Below are 14,218 nucleotides of genomic sequence, written 5' to 3'. Positions count from 1 at the left end.
CTACCCATATAAAAGGCTGGATGGAATAACAGGCATCAGCTGGAACTGTTTCGGCGATCCTGGGCATGCGGTCACCCTAAGTCCCCCCAACGAAGTGCAGCTCCCGGAGGGCAGGAAGCCCCCCCACAAACCACAAGATGATACCTGCCCCCCCTCACACCACCCATGTTACCTCACTTAAGCTGAATGTGGGGGGTCAGGGAATTTATTTCTGACTCTCCCTCCCACCCTACCTCCACGACATCAAGCATTTCAGATCAAGGATCTGTGAATCATAGGTCAGGTTGACTCACTTCTTAAAGTTTCCAGGTTGTGAATGACAGCGTCACTGATCAGTTGAAGGAGGATCAAATCAGTGAGAGACAATGCAACCTGCTCTGCCTTTATCTGCAACAATGGAAACCAGATTCACAAGTATTTAATTGAAAAGGTGGGGGTGGGGGGCGGTCAGGGTCGGGGGGCGGGGTGGGCAGCTGCTGAAAAATTTGCAGCAAGTGAGGGTTGGTAAATGGAAACCACCCATCATTCCTTTGTATTATTTCCCATAATTTAAGATATGTACGGTATTGATGATATTCTTTCGTTGTGCTCTTTGTTTTCTTTTGGTTCACGTGGAAAATGTTTATGTTAGCCTTCAGGAAGCTCAGTTACAGATTCAGAGCCTATAAGATTATGTTCTTCCATTTAAGAAAGGGAAAGGGAAGGAAGGTAACAAGGGCTGAGCACCTATGCAGAGTCTTCTCATAGAAGACCCAGCAGCGCGGGAAGCAGAGGCTGGAGAGGTGGAAGCACCTGCCCCGGGAGCTCTCAGGAGAGCATCACAGGCCGGCCTCATTCCCATACAGACCTGCTCAATCAGGGAACGCTTAGCCCAAGGGGTGTTCAGAAACAAAAGCTCACAGTAGAGGTGCAAAACCATGTTGGGAACAGGAAAACCAAAGCCCCAGAGACCTTGTGGGCTAGGGCTCCCACGCAGCTTTCACACCCATTCACCCTGACCTTTCACCTGCAGAACCCCTGCTCTCTCCAGACTCATGTGAAATGCCAAGGGGCCAGAGCTCTCGCCCCACGTGAGAAAGCCTTCCTGGGACCCCCAGGGAAACCGACTGGGGTGTGATTCAGCCCCTGTGACCCCTGTGGCCCTGCATCTCCAAGCAGGGGAATACACGATCAACCCAGCCTTGGGGCTCAGGGGGGAAACTCTACTAATGAATCATGGCAGTGCAGAACCTTCTCTGGGCCTCCCTGGGAACCCACTGAAAGACCTGGTGTGTGTCACCAGGGGCCAAGGCAGCTGCACGATTCTCATGTGAAATGAGACCATTTCATGGGTTTTGGTGGTCTCTTAAGATGCCTCATCAATTCATGAGATGATCTATCCGCAGGTGACAGGGCTCAGAAATGTCAGGTGAAACATTCACAAGTGAGTGTGTTTTCTTAACGTTTTTATAAAGTGGATATTTGGCTAATTTGGAATCATAATATTAACAGATGGAAACTCAGAGAAGGTTCGGGACTTGCCTAAGGACACAGAGCTGGAACTAGACAAACCTGCAGGTAGAACTCAGGGGTCCATAACCCCCTTCCCCAATACCACCCTGCCCTGCTTAGAATGAAAAGACCACACAGAGCAAAGGAAAAAATATATACATTTTAATTGGATAATAAAGTAATAAGAAAGAAGAGTAAGACCCAAAGTCAATGCGTTCCTGGCAATCATGGATTGCTCATGACATCTAAGAGCTCTGGGCCAAATCTCTATTTTAACATTTTAAAATATATTTTAATGAAAATATAATAAAATATATTGAATTAATTCAAATGAAAATTTAAATATAGTTTTAAATATCCCCTTTCCCATTCCGACACAAAGTGGCATGTAAACTAATATATTCTGTAGGTCAATCTGGTGGTACTGTCTAAACCCTATTATTCAGACTCTAAGAGCTGAAAGAGGTTCACTGAGCCCACTGTACAGATGAGAAAAGTAAGGTATAGGGAGAGGAGATGACCTGCCCAGTGAAACCCAGTCAGCTAGGGGCAGAGCTGACTCCGGCTCGAACATCACTCCCATATCCAGACCTGTGGAATTCCCAGGGCCAAGAGCACTTCCCGAGCTTCTGCAGACAAGGGCATTCAGGTGCCTCCGGGAATCCTGAGCATCTCACATGATTCCGTCCACAGGTTTGGCATAATCTCCAAGGCAGGTGGCTGATTTTCATGAAATGTACTGTAGCTACCAAAAGACAGCAGTGGACATGGTTAGTCTGTCAATGTGTACAGGAGAAGGGATCCTGAACTGTAATGAGCATGGAAGCAGCTAAACAGTGGATTCATTTGGTCCAAATAAAAGATATTATAACCAGACAATGTAACAAAACTACGTAGCAGTTACAAAGCGTAAGGCAGGGGCTTCCCTGGTGGCACAGTGGTTGGGAGTCCGCCTGCCGATGCAGGGGACGTGGGTTCGTGCCCCGGTCCGGGAAGATCCCACATGCCGCGGAGCGGCTGGGCCCGTGAGCCATGGCCGCTGAGCCTGCGCATCCGGAGCCTGTGCTCCGCAATGGGAGAGGCCCGCGTACCGGAAAAAAAAAAAAAAAGGGTAAGGCAGCTGAAATGGATAGCACTCCTTGATATATGGCTGAGTTCGAGAAGGCAAGTTGAAAAACAATCTGTTTATCAAAAACAGTACTCTGTGTGTTTGTGTGTGTGTGTGTGTGTGTGTGTGTGAATGCACTGGAAAAGTCTGCAAGGATGTGTTCCAAAGTGATAATCTAAGCAGAGGGGATGAGGAAACAAGACTTGGGGCCAGTGATCAAAAAGGACATTAGCCTTGTTTGGAAAGATTGTTTTTCCCCAAGGTGAAAACATTCAGTTACTAGTTATATAATAAGTGATCGATTTTTTAAAAAGAGAAAAATAGAAATAGGATATTATTCATTCATCTATCTATTCACTCAAGTATCTGAGCACCAACTACGTACCAGGAATAAAACAAGATGAAAAATACAGCCCCTGCCCACAAGGAGCTTATACTCTAATGGGTGAGCGGGGAGGTTTGCTCGCTCGGTATATGCACAATCAGGTATGTTATATGTGCTCTGGTGAAAGAAGAAAACAGCACAGAGTGGGGAAAATAAAGTGATTTCCATGTTTCACGGCAGATCCAGCAGCTGAAACAGAGTCATCAGTAAATTCTGCCAAGACCCGCCATCTTGAAACAAAAGGACCACGACACCACTTTGCAAATGGACAAACCTCCGGTAATTTTAAAAGAATCTCAACTGTCTTTGACTTCGGTTAGAGTTCACAGAGGAATATGATAGTACCAGGAATAGTTTATAGGTCCCCCAAATTGAACCTTCTTCACAGAGGGAGATGGTTTTGCTGCTTTTTAAAGGCACCGACTCTTTGGCTGTGTTTATCAGTACATATGGTTTACGCTGCTAGGCTAGAGCATCCACTCATTCTCCCATCCGCCAAAATTGCTGTTTTGATTTGAAATTCCAAAAATAACTCATGAGAAGCCTGCAGTGTGAGAGGAAGATGGTTGCACACAGCTCCAGGGAGGAAAAGAGAAAGCATTTGATTTGAATTACCTAAGAGCTGAAATTGGGTGCAAATATCTCCTTGTAACAACTGCTATATAATTAGCCAACCTAATGGAATCCTTTCAAAACCAAGGCAGTTCAACAAGGAAGTTTAATTGAAAAGAAAATTTCCAGACCAACTATTCTGTCAAAACCACATTAAATGAAGATAGCTCAGCACTGACCAAATCACCAGTAAAAGGTATTATGTGTTTGGGGAGAGGGGGTGAAAGGGAGGGGTGTGCTCTCCTATATGAGGGAAATGCGGTGATGTTCTAGGCTCCCTTTTCCAGTTTCATGTGTCTTCTAGTCACCGGGCAAAAGGATTCATTTCTCTCTAGGCCAGTGTTACTGCTGGGACCATCCCCTTTGTGAAGTGTTTCCCAGTCTCCTGAAAAGAAGAAGCCAGGATAAAAATCTCGGAGATGGGGCTTCCCTGGTGGCGCAGTGGTTGAGAGTCCGCCTGCCGATGCAGGGGACACGGGTTCGTGTCCCGGTCCGGGAGGATCCCACATGCCGCGGAGTGGCTGGGCCTGTGAGCCATGGCCGCTGAGCCTGCGCGTCCGGAGCCTGTGCTCCTCAACGGGAGAGACCATAACAGTGAGGGGCCTGCGTGCCGCAAAAAAAAAAAAAAAAAAAAAAATCTCGGAGATAAAGAGGGGGAGAGAAGAGAAAATGACACTCACCATCCAAAGCTGTTCATTAAGAGCAGACCCCTCCCATTCCAGGAGGACCACACTCGTCCATGGGCTCGTGGGGGACCACAGTGACAAGAAATGACCTTCACACTTGGACTTTCACCTTTGTCCCTTACTAGCTGTGTAACATCTGCCAAGTTGTTTAACGTCTCTGAGTAGCAGTTTCCTCATCTAAAAAATAAAAAAAGGATTACACTTGCACACCTCAGTGGATGGTGAGGAAGACGAACTGTGACAGTGTACATGAAACTGCTCCCTGGGGTCGGAGCTGGAATCTGTGCATGAGAGACCTAGCGCTCCATGGATGGGGTCTGGTACCGCGTGCTGGCGGGGTGGGGAGGGGTGGGAAGGACCACCAGCTGCTTCCTTGGTACTCAGGATGGGCTGGCCACAGACCGGCAGCGGCAGCAGCGCCTGGGAGCTCCTCATTAGTGTAGAGTCTCAGCCCCACACGGATTCACTGACACAGAATCTGCATTTACTAAGGGCTCCTGGAAGTTGACGTGTGGCTCAAGTTTTAGGAACAATGGCCTCAGCTATCGCTCGGGTGTGTGATTCTGCACCTGGTGACCCGAATCAAGAGAAAGTGTTCTTCAGGCTGCCCTTTAAGGGGGAGAAGCGGGTTCCCCAGAGGGCCACCCGTGGTGTGAACCATTTCTGGACTCTGCCCCCCAGCCTTCCTGCCTGCAGGGGGGACATCAGGCAGAGCCCAGGGCCTCCCGAAACCAAGGCATTCTCCACCGACCAGGCTGGACTACTCTGGGGTCCAAAGCCATGTTGTCATGGATGTCCCCATGTCGTCACACATGCCCGGGGAATAGGCCCTGTGTGCCTTCGAAGAGGACAATGGCAATAGCTGGTAAGAAGCGAATGGGCGTGGAGGCCTCAGGAGGGTGGGAAAGAACGACAGACCATGGAGTGATAAGACGCAGATGCGTCCAGTAAAAAAGGGAACGCTAGACACACACGGATTGTCTTGTATATGCATAGACCATCTCTAGGATGACAGACAAGACTCTTCTGATGCTGACTGCCTCCTGCAAGGAAGACCTGTTGGCTGGGGAAGTGGAAATTGAGGGGGACATTTTACTTTCATTGCATATCTTTCTGGACCTTTTGACTTTTTTCAGTGGTGTGACTGTATGCCAAGGAAGGAAGGGAGGGAGGGGAGGAAAGAGAGAAGGAAAGAAGGAAAGTAAAGGGAGGGAGGGACGTTCAATTAAAAAAAAAAGATAGTTGAGTCACTTGTTACACAGGGTTAGGTTTAAAAGTCCTCCCAGGAAATTCAGGCCATTTAAGCCATCTTTTTTGCTTAAAGCCGCACCACTTAGCCTGCGACCCTTTCTTCAGGCTGACCACACGCCCAGCAAGCCTATGTCTGAAAATGCTCAGAAATGTGGAGGAATTCAGCGAGGGGACGTCCTGTGTGGCAGGCCTGCTCGCCCCTGACTCCATCTCCCCAGCGCTCGGGCTTCTCTGCAGAGCGGGGTGTTCACCCTGCCTATTTGCCTCACACCAACAGACACTAGAGATACCCCACTCTCTAAAAATCCCAGCGGCTCCTGATTCCAGCTCACTTAGTTAGGCAAGGAAAAATCTCTTCCAGAAGATTCTTAAGCCCTGGTTTCCAGGGATTTCCAGTGACTAAAATGGAGTCGGGGGACATAACGCTTCTACTTTGTGTGAATGTGTACGTGCAAATTGAGATAAGAAACAAAATGTCAGGTAATGTGGAAAACCCTAATTATGGAACAAGCAGCACTGGCTGTGCTCAGTTCTTTTTGTTTGTTTGTTTTTTGCGGTACGCGGGCCTCTCACTGTTGTGGCCTCTCCCGCTGCGGAGCACAGGCTCCGGACGCGCAGGCGCAGCGGCCATGGCTCACGGGCCCAGCCGCTCCGTGGCACGTGGGATCTTCCCGGACCGGGGCGCGAACCCGCGTCCCCTGTATCGGCAGGCGGACTCTCAACCACTGCGCCACCAGGGAAGCCCTGCTATGTTTTTATGGTTGGTGGCTGGAAGCTATTTCTTTACCAAAAGTATCACTGGGTCTTCAGCTGAAACTTTATTCTACTGATTAGGAGAGTAATGATGGTGTTCCCTTGAGCCACGTGGCTTCTGATGATGTCTGGCTGGATGGGTAAGGGGCCAGCTCTCGAATCAGAAACTCTTGGGTTGCGTCCCTGCTACTCGTGACCGTCTGACATTTGGTAAGTGGATGTCTCTGAGCCTCTGGTTTCTTCGTTTTTTAAAATGGCAACAACAACTAATATTTATCAAGTGTGAGCTGTGTGTGTACTCTAAGCCAGTGTTATTCTAAGCATTTTATCAACTCATTGAGTACTTGTAACATACCATTGTTGTTCTTGGTGTACAAATGAGAAAGTCGAGGCACAGAAAGGTTAAGTATCTTGCCCAAGTTCACACAGCTAATAAACGTCATCACTGGGATTCCATAGGTGGTTTGACTGGAGCCCGTGCTTTAACCATCACAAAAAAATGCTCTCACGAAGCTGTCGGGGTGTGTGCGTGTGCGTGTGCGTGTGCGTGTGTGTGTGTGTGTGTGTGTGACAAGATCATAAAAGTAAAATGCTTCCTGGGCTACCTGACACTGAGTAAGTGCTCAATAAATTACAGAAGTTAATCATTACAAGTTCATTTCTTTGGTTAAGCACAAACACGAGGGTTACTATAGCACACACGTGGCTGACGATGAGGATGCTGCTGCCTGCGATGGTACTATTCCTGGACTGGTGTCCTTCCCCACCTGTCCTCAGCTGGCATTCTGCCTTGCAATCACGGCACAGGCAGGAACAGTGGCGCTCTGCCCTTGAGTCTCTATACTGACCTCTTCTGTGGGGAGCTCGTACAGAAATCTAAGTAGGGGCAGCTGTGGGGGACCAGGTCTGATGTCCACTTGCCAAGAAGAATGACAGATTCCGAAACGAGGGGCCCAGTTCTAACTCCAAGGCTGTAGACACGTGCTTCTGAAATTCTCCACAAGTGGTTCATCACCATTTGGCAGCGTGGCAGCGTGCACTCAAAAAATTGGCACAATTAGAGATCTGGCGTGGAAGACTCTACGGGTGGCGGAGTAACTGTCCGACGCTCTCTTCATCCTCACGCAGACAGTCCCTGTTCTGTTCGGGTCCTGAGCAGGCAGCAATACCCACGGAAGAGGCATTCCTATTACCTCTGTCAGAGGCTGGCTTAGGAGGACATCTGGCCCCATCTGGCCAATGAGACATAAGGGGAAGTCAACTGGAGATTTCTGGGGACATTTTCTTCCCTAATAGAAGACAGAGAGTCGCAGTGAAAGACCCCCTTTTCCTGCCTGACATTCTTCCTGATAAGGTGACGACTGCAGCAGAAAAGGGCGTCTCAGAGAAGCGAATCCCGTGCCCAGATGCGCCTGAGCCATCAGAGGCATCCTTCTGGTACAGCTGACAACACCAGGTGCTGGGAGGGACACGGGGAAACAGAAACTCCTGAGCACCACTGGTGGAAAGGCAAACAGGTACAGTCATTCTGGAAAACAATCTGGCAGCACTTGTGAAATGAAGTCTGAGTGGCACAATGACTCACCCATCCCAGCCCTGGATCTGTACCAGAGAAACTCTCCCACAGGCCACCCGGGGACAGATGTGAGGTGTTCATCACCGAACCTGGCTGGCCTTCCCTAACGGCTGTCAGCAGGGGCCGAAGGAGATAAACAAGGCAGGACCTACAGCAAGGGGAGGGCAGACACAGCCCCTCACATGAGCTAGATGCACACAGACCAAGAGTGGATCTAAAAAAAGACAGTACTGAGTAAAAAGAAAAACAGGGAGATCTGTAACAGAATCCTGTTTGTCAAAATGAAAAACAGATACCTAACCAGAACAGAACAGTAGGTACCATCTGGGGCACGGAGCAAACACGCTGGCAGTAGCAGGAAGGAGTCTGACAGTTTCTTCCCAATGGAGAGCTGATCTCTCTCTCTAACTTCCCATCATCCCGGGAAGGATACAATGCCGTATGTGACTGTCACATCGCAGATTGTCACTGCTGTCCTTAAGGTGGCCTCCTCTTCTGCGCCATGATCCCCCAGAAGTCTGGGCAAGGTTTGGTGGGACAGAAATGCCATGTGTCCCTGAGCGCCATTTTGTTTCCAGTTTTGCCCCTGAATGCATCAGGTTCTAAAAAAACCCCTTCCCCGCACACCACCCCCTTCTCTCCTCCTGGAACATGTCTTTGAAATACATTCCCCAAATAGGGACACAAGGTCAAAGTGATGCTTTGACAACTCCTGGCAAATAGTTTTGCCCAAAGAACGATATATGCCGCCACTAGCCATGGAGGTTCCTTACCAATTCTTAGAATGAATTCCAAATCCTATCATTCTAGCTCTTGGTGACTTGTGGCGAACGGGTCGCCACAGTCACACTGTTCTGGTGAGCGCCACTTCCCCCCACCCCCGACTTCCCTGATGCTCTATTTTCCTCTTATGAGATCTGTCTGCACATAGAGTGACCGCTCTCACACAGGCAGTTCTGAAGAGCGCAGGGGGCTAATGGGAAAGTTAGGGCGGGAGGGGCAGCAGCCTAAGCCCACCTGGGAAAGAAGGAAAATCAGAGGAATAACAACGGAAATGTCTGCATGAAAAACTGCACTTTAAAAGGCCTACATTCACGGAGAAAATAACTCTATAAAATCTCTGCACATACCTGAGGGATGGAAGGGAACGTGCAGGAGTGAAAATCAGAGCTGGAATGCGGTGGATTACGGCTCTGGGCTTCCGGGCATTCTTTAGAATTTTTCTTTAACTTCCCTGGTGGCTCCTGCGCCCCTGACTCCATCTCCCCAGCCCTCAGGCTTCTCTGCAGACCAGGGTGTTCACCGAGCACTCCTCTGCCCTCAGTCAGGCTAATTCCTACACCTCCCTCCCAGCCCAACGTCAACATCAGTTTCCCTGGGAAGCAACGTCAACATCAGTTTCCCTGGGAAGCATCCCCCTGCCTCCGAGAGCTGATTTGCTGCCTGCTCTCACCCTACCCAGACGTCCTGTGCTTCTCTGGTCCCAGGGTCTGGAACAGTGATGGCTTGAGCTGGGCTGCTTCAACGCTGACCTTTTGATTAGAAGCTTAGCATTTCATTTCAGGGAGTGGACAGAAACACCTGGACGGTACCAGCCATGGCAGGACAGTCTGGCCTGGGAGAGGGGAGAGCCCGAGTGGACTGGAAAATGAAGAGAGGGAGAGATCCTTAGATGATCTGGCTCTGGTCTCTCCCCTTCTACTCCCTACCCCGCACCACTGATCCAACCAATTCTTTAAAAACCTGTTTCTCAAGTGCCTGTTATCGCCAAGACACTGTGATGCGGAATTGCAACACCAAGGCCATTCTTTGAGTGTCAAACTTAGGTAGGGAGTCAAAGCTTTGACATGAGGAATGTCAGATAACTGTGAAGAATGGAGTGAAAGATAACAAGACAAGACAGTGGAAGATGGATGGCGTGTGGGCACTGTATGGTCTGGGGGCAGGAGGGCAGGTCCCTGCGGGCTGCAAAGGGAAGTCCTCTGAGAACCCAGATGTGAAGGATGGCCATAGGGTAGGGGAGTGGGTGACGGGCGGCAGCACTAAGGAGGTGACGGGCTGGATGCGGGGAGGGGTGTTGCATGCTAACGTCAGGTGAGGAGCCCCTGAAGTCTAGAACAGAAAGAAAACATCTGGGCGTCCTGGGAGGGTGTGTTAGGGCCAGAATTTTGAGGACCTTGAAAGCAAGGCAGAGGAATCAGTGCCGGGAAAGACAGAGTGGGGACTGCAGACAGTCCTGTGGCCGACGAGAGAAGTTTATGGGGAGATGGGTCTGGGGGCAGCCCTCAGGGCGGACTAGAGAAAGAACCCAGTTCGTAAACCCCTCTGAAGGCACGGCAGGGAGGGAGGCGCAGGGTACCGGCCCTTCACATCCCATCTGCCAGCATGGCTGCCGTCACCCACCCATCAGAGCACACTTCCCCGTGACCCCAGGTAGGACCTCAGAATTTGTTGCCACTTGGGGATCCTGGCAGCCCCTACCGATCCACCCAGGGTGACGGGTCAAATGTCTTTGCCTCGCAGGTCCTATCAGTCAGGTGACGTTTGGGTGCGCTAACTCACATCCTCAAATTCCAGCGTCTTAGAACGGTGAGGGCTCACGGCTCATTCAGGCTGTAGGCCCATCAGAGTCAGAGACGGATGCCAGTGCCAGCACTGCCCAGACCAGGCTGACAGGGCAGCCCCTACACTGCTGGGTGCCAGGGCCAGATTGGGGGTGGGGGAGAGAGAGAGAGAGAGAGACAGAGACAGAGGGAGAGGGAGAGAGAGAGAGAGGTACCTGGAAAGTCCCTCACTAGCGTTTCACGTGAAGGCCAGAAAAGGCAAGTCTGTCTGCTTGCGACTCGTTGGCCCCAACTGGTCACAGCAGGCCAGGCAGTGGAATCCTAATCTCCAAAAGGCAGAGAGTCAGAAAAAAACGAATGTCCTGAAGCAGGTCACCTTTCAGAGAACGTGGAATTTACTGTCCATTCATTCAACCAGCAAGAATTTATTTTAGGGCTTCCCTGGTGGCGCAGTGGTTAGGAGTCCACCTGCCAATGCAGGGGACACGGGTTCGAGCCCTGCTCCGGGGGGAATCCCACATGCCGCGGAGCAACTAAGCCCGTGCGCCACGACTGCTGAGCCTGCGCTCTGGAGCCTGCGAGCCACAACTACTGAGCCCGTGCCACAACTACTGAAGCCCGTGAGCCTGGAGCCCATGCTCCACAAAAAAAAAAAAAAAAAAGAATTTATTTTAACGTGTTTAAAAGCATTTATGAAGTGCCAAACACCCTCAAATACTGCCATTTCCGTGGGTCCTTTTAACAACCCCACGAGGTAGAAGTCCTTATTCTCAGTTTATAAATGAGAGAGATTTGGGGCTCAAAGAGGTTGAGGTGCTCAGATGGTACGGCCCGGACCTGGCTCCATAGTCCGGGCTCTCCTCCCAACATCACAGTGATTTCGCACAGCTCCCAGGGGAAGAAGGGAGTGATTCCAGAAGCCGTAAGGCAGAGTGGGTAAGACAAGGGTTCTAGAGGCAAGTCACCTGGGGGTACATCCTGGCTCCACTCCCTAGCCTGCACATGGTCGTGAACAAGCTACTTATCGTCCCATGCCTCAGTTTCCTTTTCTGCAAACTGGCCCAATACTCATAGTACCCGCCATGACAGTGCTGGGACCACTAAGGGGGATAACGCACGTGGAGCCCCTGAAGGCGTCTCTAGCACAGAATCAGTAGCCAACCAAGGCCAGTTATAATACTAACATGTTCATCTTCCTACAAGGACATGGAACACAGCTCAGAGAGGACACAGGCTTTGGAACCCAGAGACCGTCTACTTTCCAATATGTCACCTGGCCTCCGAGGTGAGGTGCACTGCTGACAGGGCTGCTGGTCTATGCCCAGGGGGAGAGGCCACCCAGCACTGGAGTAAGTGCCACCCTGCCTCGGGGCGTGCCCTGCACCCTCCCTCCCCTTCTCATTAGCTTCTTGTATTTCCTTCCTAGTACTTGGCACTCCCTGAAAGTGTCTTCCCGTGTGTGGAGATCCATCACCTTGCTAATTGCCTGTCTCTCCAACTAGGAGCCAAACTCTGCATCTGCCTTGTTTAGAGTGCGGGGCACCTACTAGGGTGCTCAGCAGGTATCTGTGGAATGAATGGATCAATGAATAAACGTGAGTTCCCTGAGGGTGGGGGCTATGTCAGCTTTACACCAGTGCCCCCAGTGCATACAACACCCAGCATGTAGTACTACACAAGGAGCTACAGAGAAGCCTTTCAGCTCTTCCTGCCTCAGCTTCAGGGAGTGATGCGGCCCTTTTTCCCCTGCTGGGGATTCAGCTGAAGACTGGCCTTGCCACGTGCAAAGTCTATTTATTGTTACAGTTTTGACCCTGAGACCCTCGTTCCCTTCCTTCCCTCCCCTCAGGGCTTGGGACTGGATATCCGACTGGCCTGAGGACGAGACCAAATGGAAGAGAAGCCAGAATGAAAGAGAGATGAGGAAGAGACCGCTGGGGGGATATCACAAACCCACGCACACTTGTGCACACGCACGTGAGTTGTGAATGCTGGCTCTAGTCTGGATGCTTCAAGGAATTGCCGTGTGACCATGGGTGAGTCAATCTCCCTCCAGGCCTCAGTCTCCCTGGTGGTAAAACCTGACCATCAAAGAACATTTTTTTTTTTTTTTTTTTTTTGCGGTACGCGGGCCTCTCACTGCTGCGGCCTCTCCCGTTGCGGAGCACAGGCTCCGGACGCGCAGGCTCAGCCCGTGGCTCACGGGCCCAGCCGCTCCGCGGCATGTGGGATCCTCCCGGACCGGGGCACGAACCCGTGTCCCCTGCATCGGCAGGCGGACTCTCAACCACTGCGCCACCAGGGAAGCCCCAGAAGAACATTTTTTAAGGGTGCCTCCAGACTGAAAATGCTAGGAACAAGAAATCACCTAGGGCTATACTTCTAAGAGCAGGGACCATGGGATTGGAGTTTTTTCATGGCTTCCGTAGGCCTAGCATACAGCATATCAAATACATTAAACCTACCCAAATTCCACTAAAAAAAAAATTCCCCTGTAACTGCAAAAGTTGAGTAGAACTTGATAAGCTGCTATAAAGCTACATACAAACAGGTAACACTATTTCAGTTTTGCAGCTTCCTTTTTATATTTTGATACTAATAATTGTATCTGTTAGTTTTCTACCTTGTTTGTAGGGGCCTGAAATACTGACAGGTCCCAGGCACTCTGCTTATGGTGCTTTCCTAGTCAAACGGACCTATCTGAGGTGTTTGGTGAAAATGCCTTTTTCCAGGCATCACCACTCCCCGACCCCCAATGCCCCCTGCCAAGACACTGAATCAGAAAATCGGGTGGCGGAACCTAGGAACCTGCACTTTGGCAAGTTTCCCAGGTGATCATTTGCAAACTAAAGTTTGAAAACCACTGCCATAAAAAGAAGCTGAGAAAAGGACCTAGGGTAGGTAATTCTGGAGGACAAAGGAAGGCTGTGAAGGGGACCGAAGCAGGGGAGGCGAAACAGAGATGACAGTGCAGCAGCTCCTGTTTTGCATGTGTGCACATCGCTTCTGCCCACGTGCGCCCTGCGCGTTCCACCAGTGTAAACACACTTTGCAAAACCCTGACTCACCCTCTACTGAGCCCCTCCCCTAGTCCTGGAAAAACGGATGCTCACACTCAGGCGGCCTGGGTCTGCATCTGCTTTCATGATTTGCGGGAAGAGAACGTTTCCAGCATATTGACTACAAGGCTTGAAGACCGAAACCACCGCTGCAAAGCGCTGGTACTGCAGGAGGATGTGTAAATAGTGCTGTCACCCAGCTGTTTGCTGCCATTGGTTCTACCTTTGGTTAGTGACAGACTCCGGCTCCAGCAGTCCTAACTCACTCATGGGGAGGGAGGTTTTGTTTAATGTCGAGCCACACGCACAAGTGCTACACAGGTGCTTGTGGGTGTGCGTGAACACACACACACCCCAAACATTATCTGCGGGTGTCTTTAAGTTTCTGCAGTGATTAGAGATGTAGCCCAGTCAGCAGAAGTCATCTGGACTGTAATGCTGAATGCTAGTTTCCAAGGTATTGGGAAGATGCCAGGCGAAAAGGGGTTGGCAAAGGAGTGAACTGATAGGAAGGACCGAGTACCGTGCTGGGGTTTTCCCATATACGTTTCATATCAATTGATCGGGGAAAGGATTATCAGTTCCATTCTTCTGATGAGGAAACCAAGACATAGAAAAGATCTGTGACTTGCCCACCATCCTGTAGGATTGAACTCTGATCTGGCTAACCCCAAAGTTCATGTTCAATGCGTTATGCAGTGCTGCCTTAAAATTCATAAGCCGCAAGCATGGT

The 14,218-nt window shown here is 50.3% G+C and overlaps 1 long non-coding RNA gene across 2 annotated transcripts in view; it reads right to left on the bottom strand.

The window, feature by feature from the left end:
• Positions 1-14,218, bottom strand: part of LOC309974191 — a 291,403-nt gene that overhangs the window by 54,722 nt on the left and 222,463 nt on the right. Inside the window, exon 5 of one of the 2 annotated variants that reach the window (XR_014326866.1) lies at positions 3,990-4,459. The exons of the other annotated variant lie outside the window; for it this stretch is intronic. This is a non-coding gene — a long non-coding RNA (uncharacterized lncRNA). Of the gene's footprint in view, positions 1-3,989; positions 4,460-14,218 lie in introns of those variants that run through there. 2 annotated transcript variants of the gene reach the window in all.

This window comes from Leucopleurus acutus (genome assembly GCF_964270905.1).
Source record: "Leucopleurus acutus genome assembly, chromosome: 17".
In the NCBI taxonomy this organism is placed as follows: Eukaryota; Metazoa; Chordata; class Mammalia; order Artiodactyla; family Delphinidae; genus Leucopleurus; species Leucopleurus acutus.
Note: the sequence above shows the minus strand (reverse complement) of the source record. Positions and strands in the feature narration are given on the sequence as shown.